This window comes from Rhinolophus sinicus, linkage group LG07 (assembly GCF_036562045.2).
Source record: "Rhinolophus sinicus isolate RSC01 linkage group LG07, ASM3656204v1, whole genome shotgun sequence".
Classification (NCBI taxonomy): domain Eukaryota; kingdom Metazoa; phylum Chordata; class Mammalia; order Chiroptera; family Rhinolophidae; genus Rhinolophus; species Rhinolophus sinicus.
In genome coordinates, this window is record NC_133757.1 from 94,778,368 (window position 1) to 94,804,231 (window position 25,864).

Sequence of the window (25,864 nt, forward strand, 5' to 3'; positions counted from 1 at the left end):
TGCTGCTGTAACGAATAAACACAAATGTAGTAGCTTCAAACAACACAGATTTGTTGTTTTACAGTTCTAGAGGTCAGAGTCTGAAATGTGTCAGCAGTAGTAGTAGTTCCTTCTGGAGATTCTAGGAGAGAATCTGTCCCTTGCCTTTTCCTGACTCGAGAGGCTATTCTCATTCCTTAAATCAGGGCCCCACAACACATTATCTTTTCCATCCATGTTTCTACTTCCATCCATGTTTCTCTTATAAGGATCCTTTATAAATATATTGGCGCCACCTGGATAATCCAGGATAATTTTCCCAAATCAAGATCCTCAACTTAATCATGTTTTTTTTAACTTCTTTTTACCATGTAAGGTAACATATCCATAGTCTAGGACATGGACATCTTTGAGGGCCAGTATTCAACCTAACACATAAGTGCATTAACAAGGTAACAAAATGTGAATTGAGTTTCCAGTGGAAAAAGATTAACAGACAGAGCACAGGATCTTGAAACCTTCCTTGTCAGAGTTACCACCTTTTAGGATCCCCAGAGGGGATTAGGCATCTTTTCCTGCTAGAAGGTTTTTCCAAATCATGACCAATAGTATCCTAGTAAAATAAGTCTAACTGCATTGGAGATCCATTTGCTTCAACCATAGGCGGAACTAAGTGTCTATTACAACATAGGCCAATGAACAATTTAGCACCTTTTCTCATTAGCCTGCATTGTACTTGAGCTCTGAGTATTTTAGTGCTCTGATTATGGTGAAGGGTTTTAGACAAGACCAGGCTATAGGGGAGAAATTCTAGGCCTCTCTCTAAGCCTTTAGTAGTTTGACCTTCAGTTCAATCATAACGTCTAAAAAAAAAAAAAGATTTTCCCATGTGAAATTGCCCCAGGCCTGTCTTACTTGAGAGGAAAAGAATACTTTCAAAGATATGAGCTGTATATTAAAATAAAATGCTCATAACATTTGGTCCAAAAAGTATCCTTATTGTTGAGTCATCCGTATTGATGGATCCTTTTCTTTAGGGAGTGTAGCAGGTAAAGCCCAGTCAAGAGGCAGAAACCACAGTTATTTTAACAAAAATAATTTAGTATTTAAAAAATGTTAAGGTATGAAAGCATTGAAAAAGTAAAAAGAGAACATTAAGGTATCATAAAGGTAGAAACTACGGCGCAGCTACCAACCCAAGTGGTGGTAGAACAAAGGGAAAATGTTGGAATGATTACGACAGAATCCTGGCAGAGGGATCCTGCAGAGCTAGGACACTGAGCTCTGCAAAAGTTGGTGTCATTGTCTCCCAGCTCAGCAGAAGAACCTGGGCATAGGGAGTCACACCTCTGGCAAGAGAAGCTTACTTTCTCATGCAGGTGTTGCTAAGAGGACGTGACAATGCTGAAAAAATGGCAAAGTCTAATCAACTGCTGCTACTTGAACAATTGCTTCTGATAGGGAAAAGAAGAATTTGTTACTAGTAACAGGACACCAAGAAAACAAACAAACAACAACAACAACAAAGAATAAGATGCCAAATCAAAAATAGTAGGCAAAGAGGAGAGAGAAGACACTTCTTCCTCGAGTCTTGCAGTTTCCCTCTAACTTCCCATCTGGGCAGAGCCAAATGAGATGTCTGTTGGCGAAGGAGAGAGGTGGTTTCTAGAGTCCTAGCCATGGCATTACAGATGTACGTCTTGGAGTTCCTTACATGTGAAGCTCGAAATGGGGCATCAACAGTTAGTTACTTGACATCCTTGCAAGGCTATAATTTCAGTGAAAGGATGGACTATGAAAACAAAATACTTCTTACTAGTGAAGTGAAACAACAAAGAAGCTTTTGTTCTGTTGTTGTTTTTGTGTTTGTTTTGTTTTTGTTTTTTTACTCTATTCTGGGAGAGAGAAAAAAAAAATCATCTTTCCTGTGTATTTATCACCACCTCATGGTGGGGTGCACCACCCCACCACCCTATGTGTGGGTCTGCACCCCACATAGGACCAAAGTTCAAATTTGAACCAGAAAAAGATCCAACTACCCCCAACTAAAAAAGATCCAGCCAACCTGCCAAGCTGTAAACATGAAGTTAAAATTTGTTCTTGGTATGATTAACAGAAACAAATATAAAACCAATATGGAGAAAAATGTCCTTAATAGCATCAGATGTATCCTCATAACTAGTCATTCTTATTGACCTCAAAATAATGAAATCATATGAAAAAATAATTCTGCATGCAATAAAATCAGCACAAACAAAATGGTAAAGAAAAGAACCTCAAGATTTTTAGATAATAATCTGACATAAAATGTAAAATAAATATTTAAGATAATCATAGACTTAAAAATAAAATTGTATAGCATCAGTTAGATCTGAGAAATAATTAAAAATCCAAAAATTAAAAAATAATGTTATTAGAAATTAAAAAGCAAGACATGTTTTACAAACTTGCTGAAAAGAAAGTTAATAAATTGAAAGATAAATCTAAGGACATTACTTAGCTTGAAGTTTAGTCAGATAAAAAATGTAAAATTTGAAAGTGTGGTTAAAGAATAAACCTTGTATAGTCCAATATGCATTTAAAATAGTTTTCATAAGGAGACAATGGCAAGAATTGGGACGAAGCTATATTTGAAATGATAATGGCTGATAATAAATGAGATTTATGTTGAAGCTCAGAAAGCACAATGTGTCTTCAGTTTGATACATAATGCTAATATCCACAATCAGTACATTTTGTAGAAGAGAAAACCCCAAAGTGAAAGACATTAACTAAAAAACCCTGGCAGGAGACCCCAGGCCATCAGCCGTGGCGAAGCAAGCAGGCCAGGTGGGAGCAGGTCAGCGTCTCCCATAGAGGGTGGGGCATGAGGATGAATGACCCTGATGGACTACCTGATGTCCCTCCGCTTTCCTGTGAGGCAATTTAGACAACTAAGGTACAATTAGTGACTAAATATCTGGAGAACTCAAAAATGGAAAAAGAGAATTACTAACACAAGGGCAAACAAGAAATCAGGCAGGAAAGACAAAGGGCTCATAGACTCTTCAGTGGCTCAGCTGCAAACAGTGTTTACAGTGTCCTAAGGTCAATACCTATTATTGACCTAACCCAACAGTGGGAGACAGGAAAGATATATGTACGATGGGGGTGGTGAAGAGGTGGTCTGAGGCAGCTAAAACCTCATGGTTCAAAGTGGGGGAGCTAATGGGTAACGCCTACAATAGGAAAAAAATAAATATCAAGAAGCAGGCTTATGAACACATTTATAGCTCTAAGAGACTTGAATGTGGGTACCTGTACGCATGGAGATGATGGAGGAAACTTATATTTCTGCCTGTATGACTATTTCACTCTATGAACATGTGCTTAAACAGCGCTGTCAAAAATAAAAACTCAACTATAAAAAATATGGCCAGATATGGATATAATCTAATATTTCAAATATGATATATATACATATACACATATATGTATGTATGTGTGTATATATGTATGTGTACATATATGTATATATATATATATATATATGTATGTATATACGGAATTCTTACATCTATCATTTAATTTTAATGCATTATCTTATTTAGGCCAAGAATCATTTCTCATTTCCCCAGCTAATCTTTATAAAGATAACTAAATATTCTTATTTTTTTCATAATGGTTTCATCAATAAAATATATAGTTTAAAAACAATAAGTAATATATATATATAAAGAAATGACATAGAATCAAGATATATGATGCATTGGTTTTTTAATTGTAAGACATTTCTTCTCAATAATGAAGTTCTAAAACACTCAAAAGTGACTTAGAAAATATTTTAAAAGTTAACTTAAAAAATTAGCAAGCTGTTGTTTGAGCCCAATGATTGGCAATATTAATGTAAAATGTGCTATATCTTCTTAGAAGCTGTCTGTTTTAAAATAAATTTAGTCACATGCCATTATTAACACCATTATAAAAATGACTGCAGTTTTAAAGGAGAGAAGTTTAAAATATAAAATCAATGCATTTAGTTATCTTTGTCTAAAACAAATCATTCCAAAATTGGAAGATAATATAATTAAACTTAGAAAACTATTCAAGACATTGAACTCCATAAACAGACATTTTATTATGTATTTGGCATAAATGTAGCATATGTGAAGATTTTAATACTGTCTTTATATAGCTATGTACTATTTATATATCTACTCCCTTCCAGGAGCATGCTGTATTTAATATTTTATGTTAAAACTACACTGTTTATTTTGTCTTGGGGTCTTGGAGATGAGCAGTTTTTTTTGTTTTTTGTTTCTGTTTGTTTTTGTTGATTCTCTTAAATGTTCTATTTCACTGTAGAAACATTTAAAAAGATAGTCTTAGGCTGTTATCAAAGAAGATTTAATTTTGAGAAAAATGCCTAAATACGGTGGCATCATACTAAAACTAACAAGAATCCCTTCTTTTCTGCTAAGAGTGGTGTCTAGTATAGTAAAAGATTCAACTAATTGATGGGAAAGATGCAGCCTCTAAAATAGAAAAACTAGTAATTGCTTATGATTCATTTTTTAAAAATACTTTCCTCCCATTTTGCCATGTCTCTCCTAATATATTTTTATATTACAGCAGAAATTTTTTCAGTCTTTTTTTATTTTTTTAGCACATTGCAGTGTGCTTTTGCTTTTGTTTTTAGTTTAGTTTATTATTCTGGTTTTCAAAGTAGGAGAAGGTGCGTATTTTGCTCAAATTTGAGATAAATAGATCCAAAATAAATTTTACGGAATCCTGATGTTACGTTTTTTAAGCTCTTGCTGTCTATCTGAGATAGTACATCCACATTCAGGGTTTCAACTTTCATTTTTAGTCTTTCCATATCTGACTTCATTTCTCACCAGGCCACCAGAATGACAACACATCGATCTGTTTTCGACCTCATTTTATCAGTTGTAGTTTATCCACCTTCACTTTTGGATATCTGCTTTGCCACAGCTTCCAATTCTGCTAGCTCTTCCCTTGTAATGCTTCTCAGAATCAAACCCTCACCTGGTGTCTGACACATCGTAAGTACTCAGTAAGTGCAAGTATTCCCTTATTCCAGATATCCTTTAGTTATCAGTAAGTCTTATCTTCCAATTGTTTTATTAGTTAAATTGTACAATCTTTTATTAGAATCCCATCTTCAGTTATGCCATCATTTGATACAGTTAATCATTGGTCTCATAAGTTTCCCATCAAATTGCATTAAGCAGCTCATCTAGGTATTAAGGCCACTTTTATTTATTATGATCACTGTATACATGAAAAGGTGCTCAACATCACTAATCATGTAAATCCAAATAAAAACGACAATGAGATATATCACCTCACACCTGTTAGAATGGCCATCATCAAAACGATAAGAGGCAAGTGTTGGTGAGTATGTGGAATAAAGGGATATGTGTGTGTGTGTGTGTGTGTGTGTGTGTGTGTGTGTATTTAAAGCGAAGGAAAACAGGGTCTCAAAAATATATCTATACACCCATGTTTATTGCAACATTATTTACAATAGCCAAGATATAGAAACAACTTAAGTTTCCATCAATGTATGAGTGGTTAAAGAAAATATGTTTTACTATAGGTGATGAACACACAATGTGATATACAGATGATGTATTACAGAATTGTACACCTGAAACCTATGTAACTTTACTAACAATTGTCACCCGAATAAACTTTAATTAAATATATATATATGGTTTATATTTGCAATGGAATATTATTCAGCCATGAAAAATAAGGAAACCCTGCTGTTTGCAAAAACATGAATGTATTTTGAGGGGATTATGCTTGTGAAATCAGTCAGACAGAGAAAGATAAATACTGCATGATATCACTTATATGTGAAATCTAAAAAAGTCAATATATAAGTGTAGCAAATCAGCCAGTTGTACATCTTAAATATACATGATATTGTATGTTAATTGTATCTCAGAAAAACTGGGGGGAAAAAAAGACCACTATATATCCACTTTATTTGCACTGCCCTCCTAAGTCCAGACAGTTCTCTTTATCTCTAAGTGATCTCTTTTCCCTGTTATTATTCATACTGGGAGACATTATGTGTTCCTTTCTTCTGCCCTTCAAAATTTTCCTGGCTATTAAAGTTGATGAGTCTCCTTTATTTTTACCACAGACCCTTGGATTTCATCTGTGTCACATTGGCTCTGTATGTAGGTAGTTGTTGAATCTTTTATTTTATTTTACTGTGTTGTCTTCAGAATAAATGATAAATGCCCTGGGAGGAAAAGGTGTGTACTTCTGATGCATCTAAAGAGCACTGACTACTACACGGTTCATTGTACACACTGGACGCTTACGTCTATGTTTTCCTATAATCCATCATATATATGACACATTGTGACTTGAAACCTATGTAATTTTACTAACCAGTGTCACCCCAGTCAATTTAATAAAGATAAAAATAATTTATGTTTCCTTTAGTCCAGATTGCCCATGTAATGTCAACAGAAGGTGTTATGATTGATAGATACTCTTTATCTCATGCCAAAGAATCAGTGGCATAGTTCTCCTGTTGTGCAGCAAACCTCTTATAAAATAATATACATTATTCTTGAGAGTATTGAGTGAGTACTTAACATTTTATTTGAGATAGGTAGAAAAGGGAAAACGAAAGATGCTTTTAAAGGAATAACCCAGAAGTCTTGTGTTGTGCGGGAGACCTTGCTCACTCCGCCATTTGTAGTGTGGGGTGGCCTGTGGGTTCTCTGGTCCTGCTCCCCACATAAGAACACAGGATATGGTGAGGCCAAAAAGGAACACCCATGGAGCCATAGGTAGGGGAGTCATACCACTATAGTCTCATTGGAGGCTGGAGTCACATGACCTGCAACCTGCTCTCCGCTTCTCTGCCTGCCAACCAACCGACCAACTGACTTGACTCTCTCCAACGAGAGCAGCCACGGCAGTTATATCAGTGGTAATTGGCTAACTGGTGACACCTGATGGCCAGTTAGCCAGAGCTGATGGCCATCTACTCCCCGAGCTAGCACCTTTCCACGTGAGGCTGAGAGCCTGGAAACTGCTCTCTGGGACTCTGTCCCCACACTTGGAACAGATATTTTATTTTGATCACAATGCATGCAAGATTAACTTATCCATCTGGTTATGGAAAAATACAAGCAGTTTCTTCATTGTTTGAAATGTTGAGATATCCAGGATTTGCTTTATCCCTGATAGTCTGTGCATTGCTAAATGTTCATATCTCATTTCCTTGACTATGATTTAATTTTTCCTCATATCGGTGATGTGATACAGTTTAAAGAACAACCAATTCATTAATATCTTAACTTTTCATACATTTCGAACATATGAATATTTAATTTCCAATGTGATTAAAACGGCATTTTGTTTCTACCAGCAAATAACCATCTCTCCCAATAGCAGTTAAACCCTGAAATCAAATGTACTTTAAACTTCATCATTGTCAATTTAGGCTCTATGTTATTTCCCCCCAGCAGGCTTATTTCTTTGTAATTTCAGAAACCTTGCTTTTATAGGGTTTGTGTGTGTGTGTGTGTGTACACACATGTGTACATGTGTATGCTTATAGCATGTTTTTCCTTTCTCCTATATGAATTGCTGAAATATACATGATTATTTCCTGTTGAATTTGTCTTATAAACAAAGCCAAAAAGCTGCATGGGTGTTTTACTAGATACAAGCTATATTCTTCAGGTGATGTTATTTTAACCTTTCGGAGTTGCTATGAATGCAGCTGGTAAAACAGCTGAACCTCTAAAAAGGTGTTCCTACTTGAGATGTAAAAAGAAAAGCCCACTCTTATAAATCTATCTCTCATGCAATATTCCCATATGAGCCTTTAAATATATTTTTAATTGCTCATCTTGGTTCAGAAATCATTCAGCAGAACTAAATATAGAAACTGGAACTTTCCCTGCCTTTATTGATGAATATACATATATAGATAGATAAATATGTATATATGTATATATGTAAATATGTTATATATATATATATATATATATATATATATATATATATATATCGGTATCTATTTAATGTACAGTTTAATTTATCCAATTGCGCTTATGCTTGATAGGAACTACTTACATAATTTCCCACTGAAAATTACAAATGAATGACTTACTTGAAAAATGCACTTTCAAGTGACTAATGAACTAAGCAAAAATATAGCAGGGAGATCATTAGTGTGCATATTCACTTAAATCTTCAGCAAATCTGGGCCATCCACTAAATTATTAGTTTAGCACAGCAATGCATACGATGTATAAATCAGCCTGAACTCCAATTCTCTCCCTAAATGTGTAGCTGAACTTGGCCATGATCTGCGATGAGAGGATCCCCAGAAGTGGTTATAAGTAAATTAGTATAAAACAGTTTATGCAGTTGCATATTTCAAATTGTTCCATATACATAGAAAATTAGATTATTGATATTTAGTAGTAATAGGTAGATTATTCATTGTTCATTCATTTTAACACTTTTATTAAATATCTACATTGAGTGAAGAATATTGGTTTAAAGCATAGCCTGATGTCAAGTGTTCTTCTGTCTAGTGGAAAATAAAGAGATGGGTAAACAAATATCTGTGATATACCCTCTTAAATTTGTTTTCTTTTTTTTTTTTAATTAAAATTTATCCAGATGATAATGGCTAGTAAAATTACATAGGTTTCAAATGTACAATTCTGTAATACATCATCTATATATCATATTGTGTGTTCACCACCCAGACTCAGTTCTCCTTCCATCATCATATATTTGACCCCCTTTAAGCTCTTCTAATATCCCCTCTCCTCCCTTACCCTCTGGTAACCACTAAACTATTGCCCATATCTATGAGTTTTTGTGCCTTTGTTTGTCTTGTTCCTTTGTTGCCTTCAGTTTTATATCCCACGTATCAGTGAAGTCATATGGTTGTCGACTTTTTCTGCCTGACTTCTTCCCCTTATCATAATAATCTCAATATCCATCCATGTTGTTGTAAATGTCAATATTTCATCTTTTCTTATGGCAGAGTAGTATTCCATTTTGGAGGTTTTGCTTACCATACAATGAATGATCAGCAAATGTAAAAACATCACACCTATTCCAGCTTGATTTGTATGGGGTTAGGGCAAGCATGTGAAAGGTTTTTACAGCAAAAGTGATATCTTAACTAAATATTAGATGACAAGCGCTTCTTTAGCCAAGGCTATTTCAGGGAGAGGAAGATATTCTAGTTCATAGAATGAATATGTTCAAAGTTACAGTAATACAGAAAGGCATGACATATAAGAGAAACTACAACATAACCATGCATAGTGATTGTCGAGAAGTAGACAGTAATATATTTGGAAAAAATCTCAAATAACAGCATAAATGATCTTAGTCCCTACTAATGAATTTGTATTTTTCTAAAAGGAAATACAGAAACAGTCAACAGTTTTGAAGAAGGAAGTGATATATCCTGTGTTGTTTTTAAGAATATTTTGATAAGGCTTCGGAATAATTGGTAAACTGAAGAATGAGATTTAAATTAGGAAACTGTGTGGTAACCTTCTGTAAATAATTATGAGGGCATGAATTAAGATCGTGGCAGTGAACACTGATAAAATAAACTGGATTAAAAAATTTATGGTTTATTGGTATTGATGAACTATTGAATAAAGAACATGAGGAAAATAGAAGAATGTAGAATGATTTCACCCTTAATACTAAACAAAATGGTGGCAAGAAGGTACCTTGTCAAACAAGAAACATGATTAGAAAGGGGATTTGGGAGTGATGATGAACTAAATTTTGGACATGTTGAATTTGAAATATGTGACATATTCAAGATAAGTTGTAATTCAGAGTATTGGAGTCAGAGTGATTAGAAATGGAGATTCAACAACCATATTAGTCAAGATAGACTAACTGCTATAACAAATAGCTCCCATATTTCAGTGATGTAAAGTAGTTAAATTTATTTCTTCTCATGCAATAGTGCAGCACAGGTATTCCTACTCAGCTCTCCTCAAAGCATGAAATAGGACAAAGATTTCTTTCATCGTGTGTCTCGTTCCTCCCTCCTCTGCACCTTTAACTCACATCTACATGATCAAGGGATGGGGGGAAAATAACACAATAATGTGTTGGAGAATCACGTTTGCTCACTTCCCTTGTTCTGAACTCAGTTACATGGCCACACCAAATCACTAAGGAAGCTGGGAAATGTAGTCTAGGTGTGCGCACATTTCCTTACTAAAGAGTGAGGTCATCTATGATTTGACCTCTGCAGACTTCTCTAAATTTACCAAACACTGTTTCTCACCAGTCATTTTGCTGAGACAGTTATTCTAAGTACCAGCATTTTGGGAAGAAAATACAGATATTGGGGAGCTTTTAAAACAACTAAAATAAATATTTTAAGCTGCACTTATTTTAATATATTAGTTTTTATTTTTAAGCTACTCAATAATCTGAATAACAAATCTTCTAGGCTATTATGTATTCTTGAAAATCAAATAAATTAATAGTGCAGAAGACTGAGGTTCCTTGAAATCCACAGAATCTCCAGCCCAGGATGCTTGACTAGATTAATCTTCAAGATCCTGATATAGTACATCCAGAAGCTCTGAAAGAAACTCTGTACTTAAAAAAAAAAAAAAAAAGCTGTCATGTAATCTTTGCTTTGAAGCTGAAATCAAATAAATTCTCCTCTATTAATTGAAATCAGCATATTCCCACTAATTTATAGCTAACACCCTTCAATGTTTCAGTTGACTTGCAATTATTTCACTATTTTATGTAAATGCTTTGTGAAATAAATTCTGCATATATCAAGGTTTTTCTCTGACAATGGGAGCACACGCATAAGGTCATTCCAGTGATATAGGTAATTTAAAACATAATTTCTATCCTCAAGGAACAAATAATTTGCATGGATAATAAAAATACAATAAAAGTCACTATGTGAGAAAATTTGTTAATGATGTTGGTCAGTGATCTGCAAACGTTTTGGTCAAGTACACTGAATAATAACACATTGAACCATGCCTCTCCAGTATATCAATTTACATTTACATAGCATATCTATGTAGTATTGGACTAATCATGCTTATTTTAAAAAACAAATTTAAAAGGATGAAAGATAAATGAATGTAATTAGACTTTTAAATATTTTATTTTTTCCCAATAAATCATCTTTTTTTAATTAAAATATTTTAACTAAAATTTATTGAGGTGACAATGGTTACTAAAGTTACATAGGTTTCAGGTGTACAATTCTGTAATACATCATCTTTGTATCACATTATGTGTTCACCACCTAGAGTCAGTTCTCCTTCCATCACCATATATTTCATCCCTTTTACTCTCATCTGTCACCCCTCTCCCTCCTTACCCTCTGGTAACCACTAAACTATTGTCTGTGTCTATGAGTTTTTGTTTCATTATTTGTTTGTCTTGTTCCTTTGTTCTTTTCAGTTTTATGTCCCATATATCAGTGAAATCATATGTTTCTCTACTTTTTCTGACTTATTTGTAACAACATTGATGAATCTGGAGGTCCTTTTGCTAAGTGAAATAAGCCGAACACAGAAAGACAAATACTGTCTGACATACTTTGCTTGGCTTAATAATCTCAAGATCCATCCATGTTGTCACAAATGGCACTATTTCATATTGGATAAAGAAGATGAGGTATATATACACAATGGGTATCTTTTTTACCCTCCTTAGAAGTGCATAGGTCAGCTTGATAACCACAGTACCAAAGAGTTTCAGAAAAAAGAGAATAAACCTCGACTGGCAAAGACTTTATGAAGGATTTGTACAATCAGTCAATAAGAGATGGCATTTTTAGGCGCAGTGTAGGAAAATATATGAAAATAAGCTAAAAATATTATCCTTTCAGTAGAATGACTCTATTGACCTGCTCATGTAAGCAATTTAATAATAAAACAAAAAGGGCTCTAGAGTCAAATTTCTAATTCTGGCATTTTCTTTATGACCTTCTAAGATGAACCTAACTTTTCTAAGCTTTAGTGTTCTTATATCTGAAATGGGGATATTAATAGTGTCTCCCTTATTGAGAAGATTATATAAATGGTACATGTACATATTTTAATAGCACACACACACCAAAAAAAAAAAAAAGAGAGAGAGAGAGGGGTTTTAGTCATTATTATTAAGACTAGAATGATAAATTGGGGTGTGAGTTCAATAGCCCTGAAAATCGATCAACATAGTTTTGTGTATCTCCTCAAAGTTTTTGGTGTAGCATCAAAAGTATGATAAGTTGTATAAGGAAGAATAGGTAGTTAATAATTATAATTGTAGGTAAGGAAGCCCACTGTATGGCATGTAAGAGTTACCCTGAATTTGCAGGAATTGGGCCACATAAAAGTCAGTATGAATAGTTAATTTAATAATTAAGTGTATAGAAAATTGTCAAGTGAAAATGACTAAGGCATTTTAATGTTTAGGTTTGTGTTTTTTTTTAATTCTTGGGTGAGAGTCTATAGAATTAACAAATACATATATAATTTTTAAACTGTAAACCTTTTATATTTAAAGGAAAACCGATAGAAAGAAATATTTCCTATTTATTGTGTTCTCTCTCTCACATCTAAAATACATGTGCTCTGAATATGTGTTTGTGTATGTGTGAATGATGAATGAGAGAGAGAGAGAGAGAGGTTGCAAACCACCTTTAATTATATAAGTTTAAGTCATTAATTCTGTTATTCCTCAAAAATTTGTAAAATAAAGACATACCAATTCCTATTTTAAACATGATGAAATGATGAAGCGACCTCAGAAGGAGTGAGGGCTTCACAAAGGCTATTATCTGTCTTTAATTAGGAAGGAATTTAAGTTCCTACTATACATACTCAGACTCGCAGAAGTTTCGTGAAAGGCTATTACATTGAGCACTGTGAGTGGAAAATAAACATAGTTTAGCTTGTTCTTTTTATAATTCAAACAAATCTTACATCATTGAAGTCAAGAGATTTCAATATTACTTTTAATTGCTTAATTTGAAAAACATTGACAATTCAGATTGGAAATGGAGGCTTTGTATATTCGCTTAAAATCCAGATTACTTGTAAAATCCCATTAAAAAAAGTAGAAAAGTAGGTGATTTGTCTTCTTTCTTCTTTTATTTTCACATATAAATTATGTATTGTCTATATGCCTCCAATTAAAAAAGAAAACTCCTGGGCATTAGTTTCCTCATATATGCAAAAACTGCAGTATAATCTTTATAGTCTCAGTGATCTCGCCACACCCAAAATTCATAATTTGATACTTGTTTTTCTCCTTTATGTGGTCTAAAGATGAGAAAAATACTAACATGTGTTTGTTTCAAAATGTTTCCAGTATCTTTCCATCAGATTTTATAGTAATACATCTGTTTAAATATTGAAGAAGTTAATTTAATTCATTTTGTGTATTAAGTTATTTCATAATTTTGGAGGGACTTACGATCATATGAAATACCTGAATATAATTATGTACAGTTTGTTATACATAGATGGTACAAGGTAACTGATTTTGGAATGTTTAAAATCGTTTTATAATAGTTTTGTTCATTTCCACTCAATAAAACATTTACTAAAAATACCAATTATAAAAAGAAATAGGGTCAAACCACAATGTTTAGTATGTGAAATACCAAAACCCTAAAGCAATTAAATATAAATAATCAGTTCTTGAAAAATGAAGTCTGCTTTATTCCAACTTTCTCCATTAGCCATGAAATTATCTTTACTTTCTTTTTAGAGTTCTCTAAATCCCACTTGACTCCACTTTAATGGATATGGAATTTTAAGATGGATGGTTAGCAGAAGTCTTCATTTGATCCATTTAGAGCTCTCACTCACAGAGTGCTTGTAGCTAGAGGCTTAGATGCCTAAATAATTGAACTTGGAAGTAACAATTCACATGTCAATGTTGATTGCAGTTATATTTTATTCTTTATAATTTTGTACAAGAAAGATTCTGACTCTAGGAGAAGAAATGCGTTTAGTATTTTAAAATTCCATTTTGAATTTATGTAGTACACTTTACTCTCTAAATAAATGCAGGAGAATTTTTATTTAAGTATATCATCAATGATATTCCCTGTAAATTTAATCTCACAAAGGTGTATACAATTCAAATGTGTTAATGATTTCTTACTCTTATCATTTAACAGAGAAAATGATTGAAAATTTCTCTGCAGGAGTTTTGCCAGAGCCATACCATGACCTATATTTAGAGAAGAAATCAAAAGAGTAAAATTTAATAGAGCTAATGGGAAAGGAACTGCAGACTGCAAGAAATACAATTTCTATGTTGGTAAAAAAAAAAATGAAAATTTTTTAAAAAAATTATAGGCAAACAGATGAAGGATAGGTAAGAAAGCACAAAGGATTAACTATGTTGTTAGATATTTGAACTTTGTCTGATATTTTCCCTCTAGATGGATGAGAATCTACTGACTGTTTAGATTGATGATAACTTTGTGCCATTGCAAGAGCAAAGAGGCAGGTGCAAGTCATGAAATAATGTGTTTTTCGAAATCACTATGCCACAGAATAGGAAACCCAGTGATGTGCAAAGGCTTGAACTGTTTTTCTTTAGGCTACCAAATAGAAAGCCAGCTGCATTCTCACAGAGTAGTGATTACTAAAATCCTTGGCAACTGGAAAAAAATTGGGGGGTTGTTGCTATGAGCATGTTGAGCTGCTGCATAGTCCTGATAAAGATGATTACATATTTTGCAATATTATGTCAATGAAATAGGTTCTAAATACATTTGAAAATATCTGCTTTATCAGCACAAGCCATTCTGAAGCCTCCCAAATGAACTGGATTATGATTGGTTGGAAAAGTTAGGACTTTTCCAAATTAGTTCTCTTTATATTTGATTTATAAAATGAAGCTTAATGATCTACTCTACAGATTATTGTGAATTATGTAGACTGACAGAGATATTCAAATCCATCACTGAATGCCTTTATCATACTTGACATTTTGGGTGGCACATATTACTATATTACTTCCTTTTTAATTCAGTCGGTTTATTTTTTGTTTTATTAAGTTTTATCCATCTATTGCTTGCCTTAATTTTCTTTTTTTGTTTATTTTTTGCCCGATATCTCAGATTCAAATTTGGTATTCAACTGTATTAATGATTGATTTTCTGTATTTTAAATTATCTGATATCTTTCTTCCTAGTTACTCGGTTATTTTATACTTAATTTTTATGTTGCCTCCAATTTTGTTATAAGAAAATTTTAAAAATTAGTTATTTCTTTACTAAAATAATCATATGAATAATAAATAATATCAACAATAAATTAAATGGACAGAGGGAACAGAAACTAGCTTGATGTGTTCTGGGAATTGAAAAAGACTATAACTTCTTGGGCAGGTAGAGAAAGACACATAGTAAATTAGAGGCCAGATCATATAGGATCTTATAGGCCATGGTAATTTTTTGTTGTTGTTTCAAGTTAACATTTATTGCACACTCACTCTACGCAATTGCCAAATCCTCAAAATACAAAGCTTAGCAACACAATTTCACCTGCAGAGATATAACAACTATATAAAAAGAAAAGCACTTTTGTGCAAACACAAAGGGGAGAAAAATTTGAGTGAGAAAAAGATGACACTGGAGGTTATAGGATAGACATTTCAGCATAAGCAAAGGTTCAGAGGTGTGAAAATATGGTCCATCTGAAAATCTCTTATCTCACATAGCCTTTAGTCACTGTGGATTCAGCTATCTTTCTACCTCATCCTTCTCTATTTCTATTTTTGTCACTTTATACTTGTAGCTCTTTCAACTCCTTTGCCTCTAGTTCACCCATCTTTCCGCCCACTACCCACTTAACTTCCCTGGGGATCATTTTAAGCATAGTTACTTCAAAAGCATGAAAAGTCCAACAGAATTATCCAACAGTTTTACTGACGGGAATTTCAAAATCTTAAGTTACTTAAGTGTTATTTATATTAGCGTAAATATTTTAAACTCAAATGATTAACAATAGGAAACTATTGGATAAATTAAGATACATCATTAGAAGAAATTATTAAACCATTAAAATTTGTTTTTCAAAGAATGTTTAGTAAGGTAGAGACATGCATTTCTAACATGTATTTTTATCACTGAAACTACAACAAAAAAATCCTGTTCATTGGGTGAAAACAACTTGCTTTATGCGTGTACACAAAGTACAATTAAAAAATGCTGTAGTTATAATTTCAGACTTTGGAATTTGAATAAGTGCCAGTGTTCTCTCCTTTATCGTATGGGGGAAAAAAATTCCTTTAAAAATCATTTGAACCTTGGATTAAAAATCCCATAGCTCTATTCTTAGGATCACTCTGTAGTCTTCCTGATTCAAATGATACAAGGGAAACTGCAGTTCAACCTTCCAGAGAAGACATTCCAGCTCACATTATCTCATCGACCAGGAGAATGTTGGTGGCTACTATCACACTGCAGGAGTGAAGAAGGTGTTTATTTATACAATAATTATCTATCGCTTATGCTGCTGCCATTGGCTCACCCACAAACTGACCTGAATTTGAATGTTCTACTTGAACTTGAATTAGTGTTTCCTGAAGGTCAAAACCAGAGTTCTGAGCAAAAATCGTGGGAATGATGAGCAATGCATCAGCAAAGGCTTGATCTCCAAGTTGGGCCCTGCCCTTTACACTGGGCTTATATTTAATCAGGGCTTCTGCCATTGCCGCTTCCACTGCACCAGCGCCTGGAACTACACGCTATCATTGACAATGTTTTTAACAGCCCTCAAACCATCGCTTAGCGCATCTTTGCTTTGAGTGAGAGTGTGCTAATTTGGTCCTTTGAACAATAAGGTGACAGAGCGAGTATTGTTACATTTCTCAATAAAGGTGGATTTCTCCCATTGCGTACTCATAGACAAGTTCTGCATGTCCCAAGCAATCAGGATGTAAGTCATCAAACTACCCTACCTCAACTGAGTGTCAGCCTTTCCGTATTTCTCTCTTCTTCACGCTGTTAAAACAAAAAACAAAACAAAAAACAAAAGCCAGAATTCATTCGGACATTTGTTTGTTTGTTTGTTTGTTTGTTTCCATATTCTAATGATACATTCCATGTGAAGATGTATGCATCTTCTCCTCTTCTTTTCATATCAGGATGCTGTCCCCCATGGTCCAAAACAAGACCTCTGATTAAGCTTTCATTGGTTTCAGAGTTATGTTTCATTCTCATGAGTTCAACCATGAAGAGGTCAATAGGTCCATCTTATTTTTTTTAATGGCCAAAATGGAGTCAACTACAGCATCTGTTAAGACATCAGCAAGTTCAGCATGAGCTTTAGTACACAGACATGTCCTGACCAAATGTATGAGTGTTTCCTTGTCTAGTTCTTTGCTTACGTTGACTTGTTCCAAAAACTGAAGTGCCCTTTCCTTTGCAACTTCAAATCCTTCTGTTGTTAGTCTGGGATAACAACTTTCAGAAATGCAGAGATCCACCCGTTTCAGCTGCTCTCCAGTGATTAGAACATTGGAAATAGTACCATCAACAGTTATGTCATCCTGGGCTGTTGCCACTTTGGCTCTGAAGGAGGCTGTTGGGTGTTAAATTTTCATTTCCTGAAGCAGCACATTGCCACCTGTAGTAAGTTTGATGTTTCTAGCACCAGAAACAAACACCTTCAAGTTGCCCTTAGGCCCCAGGTTGGTCCTCAGCATGTCTCACAGCCACGGGGCCGCACTGATGTTGACCACCAATGCAGCCTTGGTGTTTAGAGTCTTCATGGCTGCCATAGCTGACCCAGCAGAAGATGAAAAAGAGATTCGACATGAAGAAGGCCCAACGCCAGTTCAGAGCTAGGCCATGGTAATTTGAATTTTATAATTGCTCACCGCTGATATCGTGGAAGACTTTAAAGTATTTACCTTTTAAAGGGAAAGGATATTTAAAATACATAACTTTTTTTTATTGCTTAATGACCAATAAAAAGAAAAAACAAAAAAACTTCAAACAGATGCGTTGAAAATGTAAATCTCTTAAAATATATCTGTGGGGTGTGGCCAGTTATCTCAGTTGGTAAGAGCGTGGTGCTGGTGGCACCAGGGTTGCTGGTTCGATCCCCATATGGGCCACTGTGAGCTACTGCACCCTCCTTTAGAAAAAAACAAAAAACATATACATATATATATCTATATCTATCTATCTATCTATCTATCTATCTATCTATATATATATATATATAGATAGATGTATATACAGTCAAACACCTGACTGTTTAAGAATTCCAGCATTTCAACAAAATTGTTGAAAAACCAAAGCTTAAATCAGTCAGGTCAGAGATGGCATGATATCTCACAAATGAGGGGGCAACATACTTTTGCCATTTTGCCTCGTAGAGTATGTATCTGCATATAACCTCAGCTATGGTTATATAATCACAACCCAGAATCAAATCCTCTTTTCTAGAATATAATTGTTTAAATGTGAAATTGTCAAGGCTATAAGCTGAAAGCTAAACAATCTGCACCACTTGCGCCACTGCTCTCTTCCAGCAGGCCAGGAAGGACATACCATACTTTACAGGCAAAGGAGAAAATTTCAATAAGCATATTCCTTCATAGGACCCAATTCTGTTCCTTTAGAATTAGATTTTTAACTTCTTGCAAACCAACTACCCTGTTCTCTCCCCAAATATGTTTTCATTCATTTTTTCAAAAGTCATTTTAAAGCTATTTTGTTTCCATTCTGATTACTCAGAAACATTACGTTTCTTTATTATGATAATTCTAGCCTTTTCTATTGAATTTTCAGAAAGTGTGCATGTTTCATGAATATATATGAAATGTTCAACAAGTACTTAATAAAATTGCTAAAACAGTATTTTTTATTACTTGTATTATATACTCTGCTGAAATTGCAAACTCAGAGAGAAGGATGTTAGTGCTATCATGTGTGTTCTGAGGGTGTGTAGCACAAATTTCTATGCTCAACAATCCCAGTGAGCCTGTCCCAATTTGCTAACTCACAATAAGAGTACTATCAGGAAAGTCATTACATTTTTTTCATCCCTGAATACTTCCATACTTGAGTAATGTCATGAAAGTTATATTTTTTTCATTCCTGAATGTTTCTAAACTTAAAATTACCTAGCCTTTCAACAGCTACATGTTACAGGAAAAGAAGTCATTAACAAAGTTAAGTTTTACCTTCAGGCAACATTAAGCCAAAATGAATTTGTAAAATATTGGACTCTGGGGAACAGATGTGTGGTATTTGTTTGTTTGTTTTTATTAGATATTTGATTTTTAAATAACTTGTTTTATTAGTTTCAGGTGCATAAAACAATGTACTAGTTAGACATTTATCATTTATATCCCTCACACAGTGACAACCCTCCTCCCCCAGCTCAGGGATTAGAGCACTGATCTTGTATGGTGTTTGTTAAGACACCCAGAAATGATGTTAAATCAATCTTGCAGATAATACCAGGAACTCTACCAGTGCACAAAAGTCTTACTTATTTTTAAAACAAACATTTATATAGCATTTACTCTGTACCAGCCATTGTTCTAAGAACATTGTAAATATCAACTAATTAACCATCACTCAATCCTATGACATTGGTGCCACTATTTTCTCCATTTTACAGGTAGGAATCCTGAACCTAAGAGAAGTTAAGTAAGTTTCTCAAGGTCACAATTAGTAAGTGCCAAGTTCAGGATTCAAGTCCAAAAAAGCTGCCTCTAGAATTTATGCTCTCAATCACTATGCTAGTTTCACTAACTCTATCACTGTGTCAAGAGCCTGCCCTCAAATTTTACATTCATTGAGTAGATTGAATATTTAATGAATAAGAACAAGAAGTAATCAAGAACAAAGACATCAGAGGTGAAAATCTGAACAGGCAGACATTTATTTGGCAAGAAACATGGGGCAGAAATTTGGTTTGTTTGTTTTCTATCATGGGTCACTGACCCTCAGTATTAAAAGAAAAAGAGCTAACATTGAAAAGTAACTTTTAAATATTCTATGTCTTTATCAAAAGTATAAAAGAGATCTAGTCACCTCCTTTTCAAGTTATGAAAGGATGAAGGTGTAGAGTAAAAGTGCTTCTGGCTTCTGTATCAATTATATATCACTTATTACAAACCTATTCATAACTTTAATATGATTAATCTTTTCCCTTTGTGTAAACAAATTAGCTTTAGGGACCAAAGAAAAATGATCTGATGGAGTGTTACTTTGATACCTTACGGCTGAGGCAGGATATGGATAGAAATACCAGAAAGAGCAGAAATGCATTTCCAATGTGTCTGTGTGCTAAGAGTTTAAGTGTCAGCAAAAGCACCCATTCTGGTTCTCAGATTTTTCCAACAATTTGAAGCAAGCACTATATTATCGGCTTGGAAACAGAACTAATGTATACACAACCTGTTTCTTTCAAGTATCTCTCAATCTGGTAGGGAAGGCAGTCAAAATACAAAAATAACATTTTCAGTAAAACGTGATATACATTCTGTGTGCCCAATCTGTCACTTGTCAGATGGTATTAGTACAAATACAGTGAAAAGCTTGCTTTGATTCATACTTTATTGTAATATGCTCGATTATTTTAAGCATGTAATGTTTCATAGTTTAAAACAAGTAAATATAAGTAAAATAAATCTATTTAAATGAGAATCATCTTAACGTCAATATTTTAAGCTCATTGTCAATTAAAAAATTGTTAAGCTAAGAAAAGGTGTATTCTAGTACAAAAGACAACAAAAGAGTCTGGCAGAATTGAGTCTCCGAGTTAATCAGAAGTCAGTAGAATTTGAAGAATAAAAAATGAAGAATGAAAAATATGACTTAAACTAAGCCAAGTGAAGACAAGATGTGTGAATTGAGACTTTGGGACAGAACATTCATAGCAAGGAAGTAATAACTTGTTACTTAACACTTCTATCTGATAGCTGAGAAAAAGCAGTGACTGTCAAGCCTGAGGACACACACACACACACACACACACACACACACCTACCTGCCTGAAGTAAAGGCAGGATAAACAAAGCAAAGCTGTTAGAAAGAAAACTTATTGGTATGCTGAAAAGAATCAGTGTAAATGGAAAAAATATTTTTTATTTATTTTATGATTTCTAGTGACATACCTCTGAGATTTATTCCTCAGAAAAACTAGAGTGAGGGGTATTTTTCTATACTTATCAGTATCTCATTGCTTTTACTGTTCATATGCTAACTTATAAAAAAGAATATTGCAATAAGAAATAGTCCCTTTATCTGCAGTTTAAAAGACAATGATTATTTAAATTAAATGTATAAATACAAAACTACAAAGTGTTTTAAGTGATTAGGAACAAATTGAGCATGTGGCCATATTGAGTTCATTTCATGCTGCATAATTTAAAGTCCTGTGCAATCCTTAAACATTCAGACTTTCTGATCTTGCAAAGGTCTACATGCGTGTCACAGTATATGGTAAAGGATTTAATAAACATAAAAGTCACTACTTCCTCCACCATATTGCACTTGATTGCAATCAGCATGTTACAACCACAGTCTAATTATAAAACGTCCAATGTTTCATCAGCTCTTCTAGCATAGCTCTGTGCCGCATCTGTGGTCACTGGCCCATTGAACATAAATTTTAAATTTCTTCTGTTCAATTTGAATCTGAATTACACAGTGTGATGCTAAACTATACTAGAATTACAACTCCCTTGAAGATAAGTTGTTTGGCGAACTATTTTCAGGATATGATTTCCCAAACATCCTTTGCCTGACTCATACAAATGAGTACACTTTTGAAAAACTAGTTCTGCTCACATTTTTGGAATTTCAATTCTAAGGCATTAAAGAACAAAAGAAGAAGTTAATCATGAGTGAATATTTTTAACACTCTTAATAATTATTTGAATGGACAAGAAGTGGAATATCTAAGATAATTAGACTGGTATATTTATTCAAATAAAAGCCATTGAATGTTATGAGTTTTCTTTTTCTTCTGTTGTCCTATCTTCTCAGAGACAACTATTTTCATGCATTCGGTGTATACAGTACAAATCCAATCCAGATATTTATATATTTAGTACTAATATATATCTTGATTTACTCAACAAATATTTGTTGGCTCTTTACTGTATGTTGGATACTGGAAAAATAGCAAGAGGGTAAACAGGATCAAATATATGGTGATGGAAGGAGAGCTGACTCTGGGTGGTGAACACACAATGTGATATATAGACGATGTAATACAGAATTGTACACTTGAAACCTAGGTATCTTTATTAGCCATTGTCACTCTCCCTCCCCCAAAAAAATCGAAGTCTCTGTGTTCAGGGAGTTTTTAATGAGTGCCCTATATCCACTTAAATAGTCGGTTAGTGACTGTTAATATTACCCTGGCATATTTATTTTTCTTCCTTTTACCCTCATTTTTTAAGTAATATGAATTTAAGTATGCCTCATATAAACAGTCCATGGGCTTAATGTTTTGACTAGAAATCTGTTAATCAGTCTATTTCTTTTAAAGTGGACATATGAAAAAATATTTTAATTTTTTCATATTTAAATATTTGGACTTTAAAATGGTACTTAAGCTTTTAATTCAATTTATTTTCCTCTTGACATATCTTCATTAATTTTCTTATTAGACTTTTCCCCATTGTTTCTTTTTTTTCATCTATGCCTGTGTAGTTTGGAGTTTTCCTTTTACGTTTGTGCACTATTTGAACTTAGAAATCAAATGTTCTATTTCTATCATTGTAATGCTTACAATTATAGTTTTACAAAGTGTCTATAAAAAGTCTAAAGTAATAAGTGTGTTTATCCCTCCAAACAATGCAAGACCATGAGCACTTTGACTGTTGCTGTTACCGGCTAACCTGATGAGGTCAGACTCATGAGGTTCTGATCTAGCATTTTAGTTCCCCTTTGTTGTGCTTACCATGAGTCATCTTATTTTTGTACTCAATACTTATTTAGACTTAACATATTATCCTCATAGTGATTCATTTCCTCGATTGGGATATCATTTTTATTACCTTATCTTTACATAGGTTGTTGTCCTTAGGTTTCCAATAGGCCTAAGGTTGGGGATTTATACTACTTGTAGTAGCTTATACTTTGCCCTTTCCAGAGGACCTGTGATTTTATCTGTTTTGTTTATTTTTTCTAGTTCCATGTTTTATGGCAATCACTAAAGCAGCTCTGGCTGACCCCCAGCTGGTACTATTAATTCCTTTTTTTCTCTCTATGTACATACATGATCCATGATGAATAGGACCGCTAAGATTCCTTCCATGACTTTATGGGGAGAGGATCCAGAAGATGGAAGGTTTCTCTTCCAAATATCAGGAGTTGCACTTCTCACAGAGTCATTAGGAGAATCTTGCTGTTTAATATTATTTGCAATATAATATTTCTACAGTAAGTTGGTTCCTAGAAGTCCTTTATCTTAATATGAAATTAATTATAAGCAGAAAGAAATAAAATAACAGTGAACCTTGATTTAGTAGCCTCTCTCATGGATTTCTAGCAAATTTGAAAACTTTCACTAAATCTAAGTTCAAGTTTAGTCGCTATCACTATGTAACTCTGAAATCTGGGTTGAGTTACCTAATGTTTCTGAGCACCAGTATCCTCGTCCATAAAATAAAAGGCTATGGACTAGGTTATCTCCATTTTAATCGGCAAGCTTTAAAAACCTAGAGAATTAAAATTGTACTTAAAAATTCAAGAAAAAATTGAAATACTTTTCCCAGTCTGATATACATACAGGATAAAACCCTATCATAGAATTTCACATGGAAGGGAACTAAAGGTCATCTTATTCAAGCCTCTCCATTAGTAGATGAATATAATGAAGTTCCACGAAGTCAGACACGACTAAAATTGTATCTTTTCTCATTTTAATTTAATGGTCTTTCCTTTGTACTGTTGTCTCCCATCTTAGACAATCCCTAAATTGTTTTATGTTTTATAAATGTATACATAGTTAACCTATTATGCAGAGTCTATGCAGTGAAATTCCCATTTTCTATAAGAACTAAGTATATAATTTCCAATCTGTTTTAAATGGCACTAATATTTTATCAGGCATTTCTTCAGTAGATCTAGGTCTTATAGACATATTTATTTTTAAAACCATGTGACATGAGTGTTTCTGAATCTAACTCCTCTATCTTCTCATATAGTCTCAACTATTCCTTAAAAGGCTACATTGTATCACTGTCCATTGAGAATCACAAAGAAAGTTATGAGCATGTATCATGATTGCCTTTGTGCTAAAACATTTTATTTCTAAGATCCTAATAATGAGCAGTAGTCAGGTCCAGGGGAAATAATACTGTCCTTTTAACCACTCCAACTTAGTCAATCCTTCTGCTTTTCTTTACACATGAGTATGACTTTCTCAACATAAAACTTTTAAAATATGTCAGTTTTAGAAGTGTGCACCATAGGAAAGCAAAAAGAAGCAAAAGAAAAAAGAAAAACAAGAACAACAAAAAATCATCCATAAATCACTCTTATGTTCAGAGATTACCACATTCACTTTCTTTGAATAGATATCCATTTATTTGTATATATTTCCTATTGCAATCTATAATGATCTGTTTGTGTATATGTATCTTTTTTTTTTTTTTTTTTGGTCTGTTATCTGTTTTATCCACAAAAATATAAGTTCTTTGAGAGCAGGGATGTAGTGTGTCTTTCTTCTTCGCTGAAGGCAAACTGTAGGCTTTCAATAAATATTCATTAAACTGAATAGTATAAATGATGAATGAAAATAATTTGAGATTCAAACAAGTTGTATAAAGTAAAAAAGGACCTATATTTTTATAGATGAGCACATATTAGCCACAACTCATCTCCACAAAAATGATCTTTTGTTTTGCTTATATGGAGTTTTAACACATTTATACATAGCAAAAATTACGCATGTATTTTTAGAGAATGGGAGTTGTTGAAATAAACTCTCAAAACAAAGTTAGAGATAAAAGCTATTTCGACATCTTTAGTAGAGGACATGTATTTTCAAATTGTCAGTTGGCTTACAGAAAATAATTTCATTATAGTACTCATGTCCTATATTTCCATTTTGATCATTATCTTAGTAATTACTCGTTATCAATTTTATTAAAATATTAGTACCCTCTTCTGAATATCTTCTGAATATATTGCTTCATTATACATATTTGACTGTGTAAACATAAACGTTTTTACCAGCAAAATGTCAGCATAAAGAAAAACACCTTAACATCCAGTTATACAAAATTTTCAGGATTCTCAATATATTTTAAGATATAGAAAAACTGTCAATGTGCAGAACAAATGACTGTGAGTTTGGCCTTAGAATTTGTTCAAGATAATTTGCTCATTGATTTATTTATTTATGACCTAATCCCTGGTGGATACAAGTGTGCATAATTTCTAAAGCATGCTGAAATATGTACCGTCTTTCCTTCTTCAGAAAGCCAGTTTACACTACAAGGAACTTACATTTACATCCTGCTCTGAGAGATGCTGATTCCATCACTCAGTGCCTTTACTCACAAACATTTTGTGGTTCCTAAAAAGATGTACTACACAAACTTTCAGCAATAATTTATGAAGAAAAGAAGCAATCCCAGCTTCTTTGAAAATGGAATAGGCAGTATAAAAAAAAAGTGCCTGTAAAGAAAGCACATAAGAATTGTGCAGTATAGTCTTTAAGAAACAATACCCATCCCTTGGGCGATGCCAGAGAGTAACTAGAAGAGCGGTTTTTGCAGAGCAGCCAGGAAATAACCACAAAAACAATCCCCAAGTACCTGAATCAGCAGCAATTTTAGTCTATGTTCCTGCAACTTACAGAGACTTTTAATAGCA

The 25,864-nt window shown here is 33.5% G+C and overlaps 1 protein-coding gene and 1 pseudogene across 2 annotated transcripts in view; one reads left to right on the forward strand and one right to left on the reverse strand.

Moving 5' to 3' along the window:
- Positions 1 to 25,864, forward strand: part of GALNTL6 (polypeptide N-acetylgalactosaminyltransferase like 6) — a 938,097-nt gene that overhangs the window by 241,041 nt on the left and 671,192 nt on the right. The window lies entirely within an intron of this gene.
- Positions 16,393 to 17,787, reverse strand: LOC141572778 (T-complex protein 1 subunit zeta-like; annotated as a pseudogene).